The sequence below is a fragment of the Pteropus vampyrus genome, unplaced genomic scaffold (assembly GCF_000151845.1).
Source record: "Pteropus vampyrus isolate Shadow unplaced genomic scaffold, Pvam_2.0 Scaffold129, whole genome shotgun sequence".
In the NCBI taxonomy this organism is placed as follows: Eukaryota; Metazoa; Chordata; class Mammalia; order Chiroptera; family Pteropodidae; genus Pteropus; species Pteropus vampyrus.
The window spans coordinates 1,984,566-1,993,553 of record NW_011888910.1 but is presented as its reverse complement, the minus strand read 5'-3'; positions in this window follow the sequence as shown (position 1 = coordinate 1,993,553).

The window sequence follows — 8,988 nt, the reverse complement described above, 5'->3', positions numbered from 1 at the left end:
GCTCAGTTGTCCAACATGTATTTCATTTCCTATACAGTCTTTTCAACATCAGAAACATTTCGCATCCAATAATTATAAGAAACGAATGCGTTTTATTATTGCCAACACTGCATTAAAAAGAACTATTTAATAAAGTAGCCTAGGTCTTTAAATGATTGCTCAACCAGCTCATCAAAATAATCTAAAAGAGTCTCACAGAGCAAACTATCCTTGCATGTTCCTTTTTTTTTTTTTATCATCTGTCAGTCATCAAACAAGGAACAGCTGCACAGCAAGCCCCCAGTAGCAACAGCTCTAAAGTGATAAAAGTGGAAAAATAGTAACCTCACAGTGGAGACATCTTGCTGACACCTCCTTAATCAAGGGATCAAGTAAGTCCAGCAATGGGAAAAATTAACATCCTTATGCCTCCCGATAAGATGTACTGAGAACGCAACATCACTTTTGAAGTATTGCTGCCAAAAAGCACAGCCTGAATCTCAACAAACTCAAATCAAAAGACATTCTACAGAATATCTGGCCCTTTCTGCAAAAATGTTAAGGTCACAAAAGTCAAGCAAAGACTGAAGAACAACTGTTTCAGATTAAAGGAGACTAAAAAGGCAGATGACTGAATGTAATACATGATACAAGATTTTCTTTTGTTGTAAAGTATATTACTGGGACAATTGGTGAAATTGGGAAAAGGTCAGTAGATTAGAGGACGGAATTGTATTGTTAATATCCTATTTTTAGTATTTATATTGTGGTTGTATAAAAGAATGTCATAGTTTTTCCAGTACAGAATCACCTGACCACTGCTAACTACAAAGGAAAATGGGCAAGTCAGTCTACATGCTAATGCTCAGCGGGCTAGCTAAGAATCAGGGTTCTACTACCCAAGAACAGGATACTAGAATAAAAATACTGATTTTAGTCATAAAGAACATGTTCTTGGGAAAGCTGATTGTAAAAAGACAATGTCATGTAAGAGGAAGACTTATTTTAAGGCGATAACCTGCGATCTCATGGGTGCAAATGACTCTGTACCCTGACCTCACGTGGAGGCTGAAAACATCAGCAATGGAGCTTCTTCACTATCACGGTCTCTCAGGGCCCACACGAGTTCCTTAACTTCCACTTTCCTCTGTCTCACTCTCACCGGTTTGCTCTGCCTACCTACCCTACATATGCTTCTCAATGGCATTCCTAATTCCCAAGCCCACATTTCACAGCAGGCTCAGCTTTTGCTACAACTGCTGGTGCTCTTAAAATTTCAGTTCACATGTAATTGGGCCTACTCAGACTTTTGCGAAAAGACTTAAGTTGACTGCAATATGCATAGAAGTGCTCTAGGATGTTTGTTCCCCACCACCTATCTAATCATACACGGCTTAAGAGAGAAGAGGCAATGTCACCTGGACTTCTGGACTCCAGGAAGAAAAAATGGAATGAGAAATGATTGTGATCTCTAATATTGTACTTAGATAGGCTACAAACTAAAAGATACTTCAGAGACTACTTTTCACACACACACACAAAACACCACAATGGATACGAAGTGGCCTATTCATTTCCAGATGTAAAAAGTGGCCAGGATTCATCTTGAGAACAGCAAATCAGGTAGTCAAAGTAGAAATGTACAATAAATATAATGAAATAAAATTACTCCCAATAAAAAAACAAAACAAAACACTTTATCAGCCTTTTTGAAAAGGTCTTTTCACCACAGCATATGTATAAAATTGGATAGGGTGTGGAGGGGCAAGAAGGAGTTAATTCCAGTCAATCTGCAGTTAAATTAAAAGAGAACTGAAACCTGTGAAGTTCCCCCCTCCCCAGAAAGCTTTCTGCCTTTACTTGAATCTTTTTCCTAGACTAGGAAGGTCTGGGTAAATCTGTCAGCTGTCACAAAATACCATCTGTCCTAAGAAAATGGGTGCAGAGGTGGCTGTAACCCAGGGGATTTTCCCAAATGCTGTCAGCATGCATTTTCCCTGCTAGAGGAACACAGTCAAGTCCCTGACAAGAAAGTGAAAACCCTACAAAGTAAATGTCTAATGTTGTACTCACAGGGGAACAGGTGCAGGTTTGGGTAGACGATGAGGGTGGTTGCCACCCACCTGGGACAGAAGGAGAAATGAGGAGGCATCCGTTAAGATCTACATAGATTCAAGAGAGGCAGGAGGAAGAAGGGAGAGGCATGGGGACTATGTAAGATAGGGAAAGAGTTAGCCATGTAAGAACCTATCCACAACTGACTAAATGTATGGATTTGTCAGTACTGCCTGTAACTTTAGTCTAACAGCTCAGGGTATGCTGCTAATCTGAGGCTGTGTTCACATTTGAAAGCCATAAGTGCTCAGTCTAGTTAACTGACAATTCAAAATTGTCCTCATAAGCTCTCTTTAAAGAAGTCAGCCAAGCATTTGAGAAGGAACACTTATAGCCTCGTTCTGCCATTGTTGTAAGAGGAGATTTCCTCCAAGTTGCAGAGAAAGCCATCTAGCTACATTTAGGATAACCTCAAGCTGCTGACTCTTTCAGTGGGTAGGCAGGTATTGGTTCTGGAGCCTAGATTTTGCAAGAGTCAGAGCACTGAAATTGTTTATACATCTTCCAGCAAAACTGTGACTGTGAGTCCTGTTTGCTTTGAGAATCTCCCTAGTGTTTTTTAACCAGGCTCTTGGCTATTGTTCTGAGCCTGTATTAGGGGGATGGCAGACTTGCTAATGAATACTTCCTGCTGTTCATGTAGTGGAAGTGTACCAAAACATGCAGCAAGAGCCTCCTGATTTTGTCAGATGTTTGCGAAGAATTTGAGAGATGCCTCTAAAAACTAGAACCTCAGCTAGGCAAAGACCAAATGCGTACAGATGAGAAAAGCACAGAAATATAAGCAAAGGAAACAACGCACACCACACACACACACACACACACACACACACACACACACACACACACACACTTTTCAAGTCCATAGTAAACCCCAGGCAGGAGCAGCAGTTCATGGATACTTCTTTCTCATACATAAGAGACAGCATGAATTTATTTTTAGAAAGCTGTATGAGCGGTGGGTAGAATATCTCCCAGTTAATGATGAAAGGACTTGCAGGCCTGAACATGCCAGCTACAAGGATTTTCTGCAGTAAAGAGGCTGCTGTGACCCCTGGGGTTGGGAGCAGATCCCTTTACAGAAGCTGCAGAACCATTCATTTGCCTGGAAATAAGACTACCACAGCCCGGTGTTCACTTTGAGTTATATATACATCTTGAGACCTCTTGAGTATTTGCCAGCCTGTGAAGGAGAATGGCAGTGTTCTGCCTGTGGTAAATACAAACGTTGTATCATAGTTTGAGGCACTTAGGCTACATGTCTAGGGAGATACTTTGCCCCTCTGGCAATTTTTTTCTTATCTCTGGTTGTGTCTACCAGGTGGTTACAGATGCTTCTTTACATTTCAGTCAATGAGCCAAAATGCCATAGGAATGGGAGAATTTCCATTGTTACACTGGGTGCTGGGTTTTATTAAAAATTATTTAAAAACATTTATACACACATACAGACACTATATATTATATATACATACACATATGTATATATCTTTTATTTAATTAGCAAACGCATATATACCATATCCTATAAACACTTTCATATCAGTTACTACATGGAAGACATTCTTTTAAGCCCTTCACAAATGATAATTCATTTCATCTCCAAAACCACTACAAAGCTGCAGTTGCTTTTCTTATTCCCACTTTACAGAAGAGAAAACTGAAGTATGGGCAGATTAAGAAACAAACTCAAGGTCACCTAACTAGCATGCAATGAAACCTGTGTTCATCTGACTCTCTGACTCCAGAATCTTTGCATTACTGTTATATCTCATCAACTTGTCCACATACCGTCTCTGCTCGCTCTCTACTGAAAAGAGACCTATGAGGGATTACTTAATCACACTGAGTTGAGCAGTTTGGTAGTATTAAAATTTTTACATGAGTATTATTCTAGGCTACAAACTCTCTAAGATGATTTGGGGGTATGTGTATCTATACCACCTGACCTTTCAAATTCAGCTTTGCAAAGTCTTAGACTTTGTATAAAGAGTTGTAGGTGATGAATTTGTTAACAGTGCAAATAAGTGTTAATTGTGTATGAATAGTGCAATTCATACTAAAGAGTCAGAAAAGTCAGAAGAAATCTACTCTCTCAAGATTTCATTTAAGCTATACATTTATTTACCTCTGATAAAAAGAGAAATAGTCTACATCTAGTTTAAAAAAAATTCTACCAAATGGTATAAGGAACAAAAAAAGTCTATTAAAGTATAACTGTCTTATTACTTACCTGCTGTAAAATTTTAGACCTGCATCTTATTAATCCCATTGTTAATTGGTTATTACTGATCATCACTGACCTTTTATGCTATTTTACTTGCTTTTATTTTATTCTCACTTTTAGGAAATTTTATTCCTGTATTAAGTTCTACATTGAAACTATTTCTTCCTTAACATTGTTTGAAGGTAAACATTGTTTGAATATAGAATGTAATCGAAGATACTCAAGGGTTAAAGTTTTCTTCGTAGCAATATCAGTTGCTTGTATAGTGTCTTATAGACATTATGAGCTGAGTAAGAATATGATTTTGAAAATGGAAATAGGAATTAAGACCCAGTGCCCTTATCACCTTCTTTTCCTGAGGAAGCCCCATGGAGCAAAAATGCTAATATCAGAATTGGGAGCCCACATTGCTAAGAAGGCTTTTAAAGATTATAAATCCCTTCCTCCACATAGTGTGAGAATTCCAGAAGAACCATTGTCCTACAATGCCCACTATTTACCTGAAAGATGTAAAGAGAATAGACGCTGGTGTGCAAGGTAGCCCAAGGGCAGGCAGAGCCCAGACCCATAGAGTAGGGTTGCTCAGTTTAGCAAATAAATACATAGGAAAATCAGTCAAACTCACATTTCAGATAAACAACAAGTAATTTTTTATTATAAGTATACCCCAAATATATCACAGGACATACTTATACATAAAAATTTAACTGGACATCTTATATTTTATCTGGCAACTCTCCAGGAGGCAATGAGGACACAAATGTATTGAGGCCACTTTGCCCTACTGACAGACAAGTACAATGTTATTTGCATATGCTTTGCCCAGATGAGTATTATAAAGTAACGTTTTTGTGCGATTAAGGTGTCAGGGCCAAGAGGATTGTGTCAGCTACACTGTGTCAGCGGTACTGCTGATAGAGAAGGGAAGGTTCGATGGTGAGATGTCCATTGGAAGAATGCACAAGAGGCAGACATGAGAATGAAATGGCAGGCACCAACTTTATTGTGCGGAGTCCACTTCCATTGGGAAGTGCAGTTCTATTGCAGGGGCGAGCGGTATTGCGCGCACTTCTTTTGCTCTCTTTCTTGTGCTCCCCTTTTGCTCTCCAGGGGACTGAATGGCTCCTCACATAGCAGAGTACAATAGTTGACCTTCAGCCACACATGCGTGATGCAATAAGCTGAAACATGTTTACAGATTTTCTAAATCTGGGATCTTATTCCTAGCTGTGGGGCTGGATCACAGCCAGAACTTGGACCAGCCAGACCTTGGGCCAGGCAGACCTTGGACCAGCCAGGCCTTAGATAATAGCCAGACCTTGGATCACAGCCAGACCTTGGGCCAGCCATGCCTGGTACCCACATAAGGTATAAGCATATTTGGGGGATTCTCTACCCAACCATGGATGAGAAGACAGTGTTAGTAGAAAATGAGCGAGACTGGAAATTGAAAGTGCTGAATTCAAGCCATTCCTCAGATACACTGTGTGTGCCCTTGCACAAGTCAGTTAATGCATAGGGAAGGGAGAAGTAACTAAGATTTTTTCACGTGTGAATTATGGCTCGGCTGCATCCATAAGTGAGGGTGATAATGTATCTTCCTACTATTTACAGGTTTTGTGAGGCTTAAATTACATCACCGACCATAAAAGGTTTTTTTGCACACAAAAATAACACACAAAATATTACACAAATACCAGATATCGCGATCACAATCATTAACTCTACTTGTTTGGGGAGGAAAAAGGGGAGGAGATAGAACAGGACCCTCTTACTCTCCCTCTTCCTCTGGCCTCTATCCCCTTGTTTGTGAGCACCTGGTGCGTCTTTCATATATTAAGGGCTATCGTATCACTGTGACCACTTCAACTAGTATTAATTAATTCAAGCTATCGGTAAGTGAATGACTCAGCAAAATTTGATATTTTGCTAACTTAAACATCTTAGCTTAGAACAGCCAGGCTATTTCACAACTAACCAAATATATGTCAAAGAAAGTTAAGTCTTTACATGCTACAGATATAAGACAGGGTTCTTTACAAAGTAAAGATGTAGAGTTGCACTGAAGCAAAAGGCTGAAATACATAAATTGCTATCCAGTATAAAGCACGGTCATCATGGCAAACATCTTTAGAGTCAGAAAACCTGGATTTGAGGACAATCTCTAACATACGCCATGTGATCTGGGGCCAGTTCTTTAACCTTTCTGAGCCTCAATTTTGTTATTTATACAATAAAACTAATAACCTTCTATCTTATATGGGCTGTTATGAGGATTAAATGAGGTTTACATATATATATAGCACTTTAAGAAATGTAACATATAATAAAATGCGGGTTGTTGTTCTTAGTAACTTATGTTGTGTTCATTTTATCCTAACTAAAATAGAAGTAAAATCTTCTAAAAACACTCATAAGTGTCAAAATTCTGCCATTATCTTTAATTTTTTTGTTTATATATTTTGACTATATATTTCTCTAAAGTAAAATTATCCTTGCTTTCTTTCAGCTGAAATTCAAAGTATTGGGAAGACATGTACAGTTTAGTTTAGCAATTTGAAAGGATGTTTTGTATTTAAAATGCATTTTTCTCTGAGGCTTTGAGATCCTCAAGATGATTTTGGTTTGTGCGGATACATCCTCTGACAACTCAAATTCAGCTTTGTGAAGCTCTCTCTCAGCTTTCATATGCAGACGAACTTGTTAACAGTGCTAACTAATGAGAATTACAATGCAGTTCAGACAAAGGGGTGTAATAACTTGGAGGAAATCTGCTTTGGCAAGAAACCTTACTGAACGCAATCAAGACAGCTCTGAGCTGCAAATGTCATTCCCCCTACCTAGCAGGTAGGGGTCTGTCTTATTTTGAGCCACTGAGCAATTGGGAGCCTGACTAATATTTATTATTCATAAGGTACGGAGCTAGTGCATTTTAGACATTTGCAAAGCATTGCAGCTGTTAATGAGGAAGGGGGAGTGATCTGTTCTCCAGTAGCCCCCACTGTATTTATTTGAATGTGTGATCATTAAACTGCACAAGCCTCTCTGGGGCTCAGTGCCCATAGTGCATTACACCCTGGGGAATGTGAAAATACTTTAATTAACAACAGGAGTGGGCAGGCCTGCTGGGTTCCTTCTGTTACTATCGCCAGGACCTGAAAAGTCTGCACTCAGTCATCACCTCCACCATTTTCATTATCAACATAAAAGAAAACACTAAGTAACAATTTCATTTAAAATTGATTTGGAAAGACTACTAAATATAAGATACTTCTCCCCCTTCCTTCTTCTGGCTCAACTTTATTAATAATTTAACATCGCACCAATATACACACACATCCACTAGCATGCACACATACACACACACATGCACACATAAGACATGAACTTGACATTCCTCTATATTCCACATGCTCTGCAAACAGTACAGTACTCTGGAATGTATAGGTGGATAACATGCCAAATTGGCTGGGAATATATATTCATGTGAATGTGTAAATGTATGTTAGTCAGTTAGTCAGATAAATAATTTGGTTCATTAATTTAAATAAAATGCTGGCAATTCCTTAGCATACTATATAGCTGAGAGTCGATGTGCTTTTGTTTGTTTGCTTGCTTGTTTGTTTTAAAATGTTGAATCAATGATTCCTGTCTGAATGTCCTGGACTGATTTGTTGTCATGTGTGAGTGGAAATGTGAGCAGAATGGGCCACATACACATGTGCAAGCTAATTATTGCTGTCGCCTAATAGCTCGGTCTGTAGGTGGGCTTCTTGTAGAATAAATTTATTTAATGACAGGAACTCTGGTTTTGTCAGAATTCAGAATTCACTTAATGAAGATTTAATTATTACATTACTCTATCAATTAGTAAGTACTTATTGAGCATCCACTGGTGTCCCTTTTTGAAATAAGCCAAAAAAGCAGTGGGCAATCCAGATGGAGCGATACCAATATCTGAGACACATTTGGAGAAAATTAAATATTGATGATTAAGGCTGGGACTTTAACCTTGAAAGCATACTATTTTTCCAGGTTTATTGGGGAAGTTTTATTATTGTTTTTTAGGACAGTAAGTGGAAGTAGAATGAACAGTAATGTAAGAAAACTTTTAAAAAAATAATAAACATTATTTTAGAACAACTCTAAATTTGCAGAAAAATTGTGAAAGCAATAGAGAATTACTATGTAGCTCATACCTAGTTTCCCCTATTATGAACATCTTACTTTAGTATGATACGTGTGTTACAATTAATGAATCAATATTAATACATTATTATTAATTAAAATCCATACTTTATTTTAATTTCCTTGTTTTTTTTCCTGAGGTCTTTTTTTCTGTCCCAGGATCCCACCTAGGACACCACATTATAGTATGCTAAGGAATTGCCAGCATTTTATTTATTTATTTATTTATTCCTCGTTAGGCTCTTCTGGGCTGTAACAGTTTCTCAGACTTTTCTTATTTTTGATGATCTCGACAGTTTGAGGAGTACTGATCAGGTATTTTGTAGAATTAAATTGGGATTTGTCTGATGCTTTTCTCATGATTAGATGAGGGTTATGCTTTTTGGGGGAGAACTACCATAGAGATAAAATGCCTACTTCATCATATGATATCAAGTAAATACTATCAACATATTAGGTACCATTTTTTTCTCCCCTAG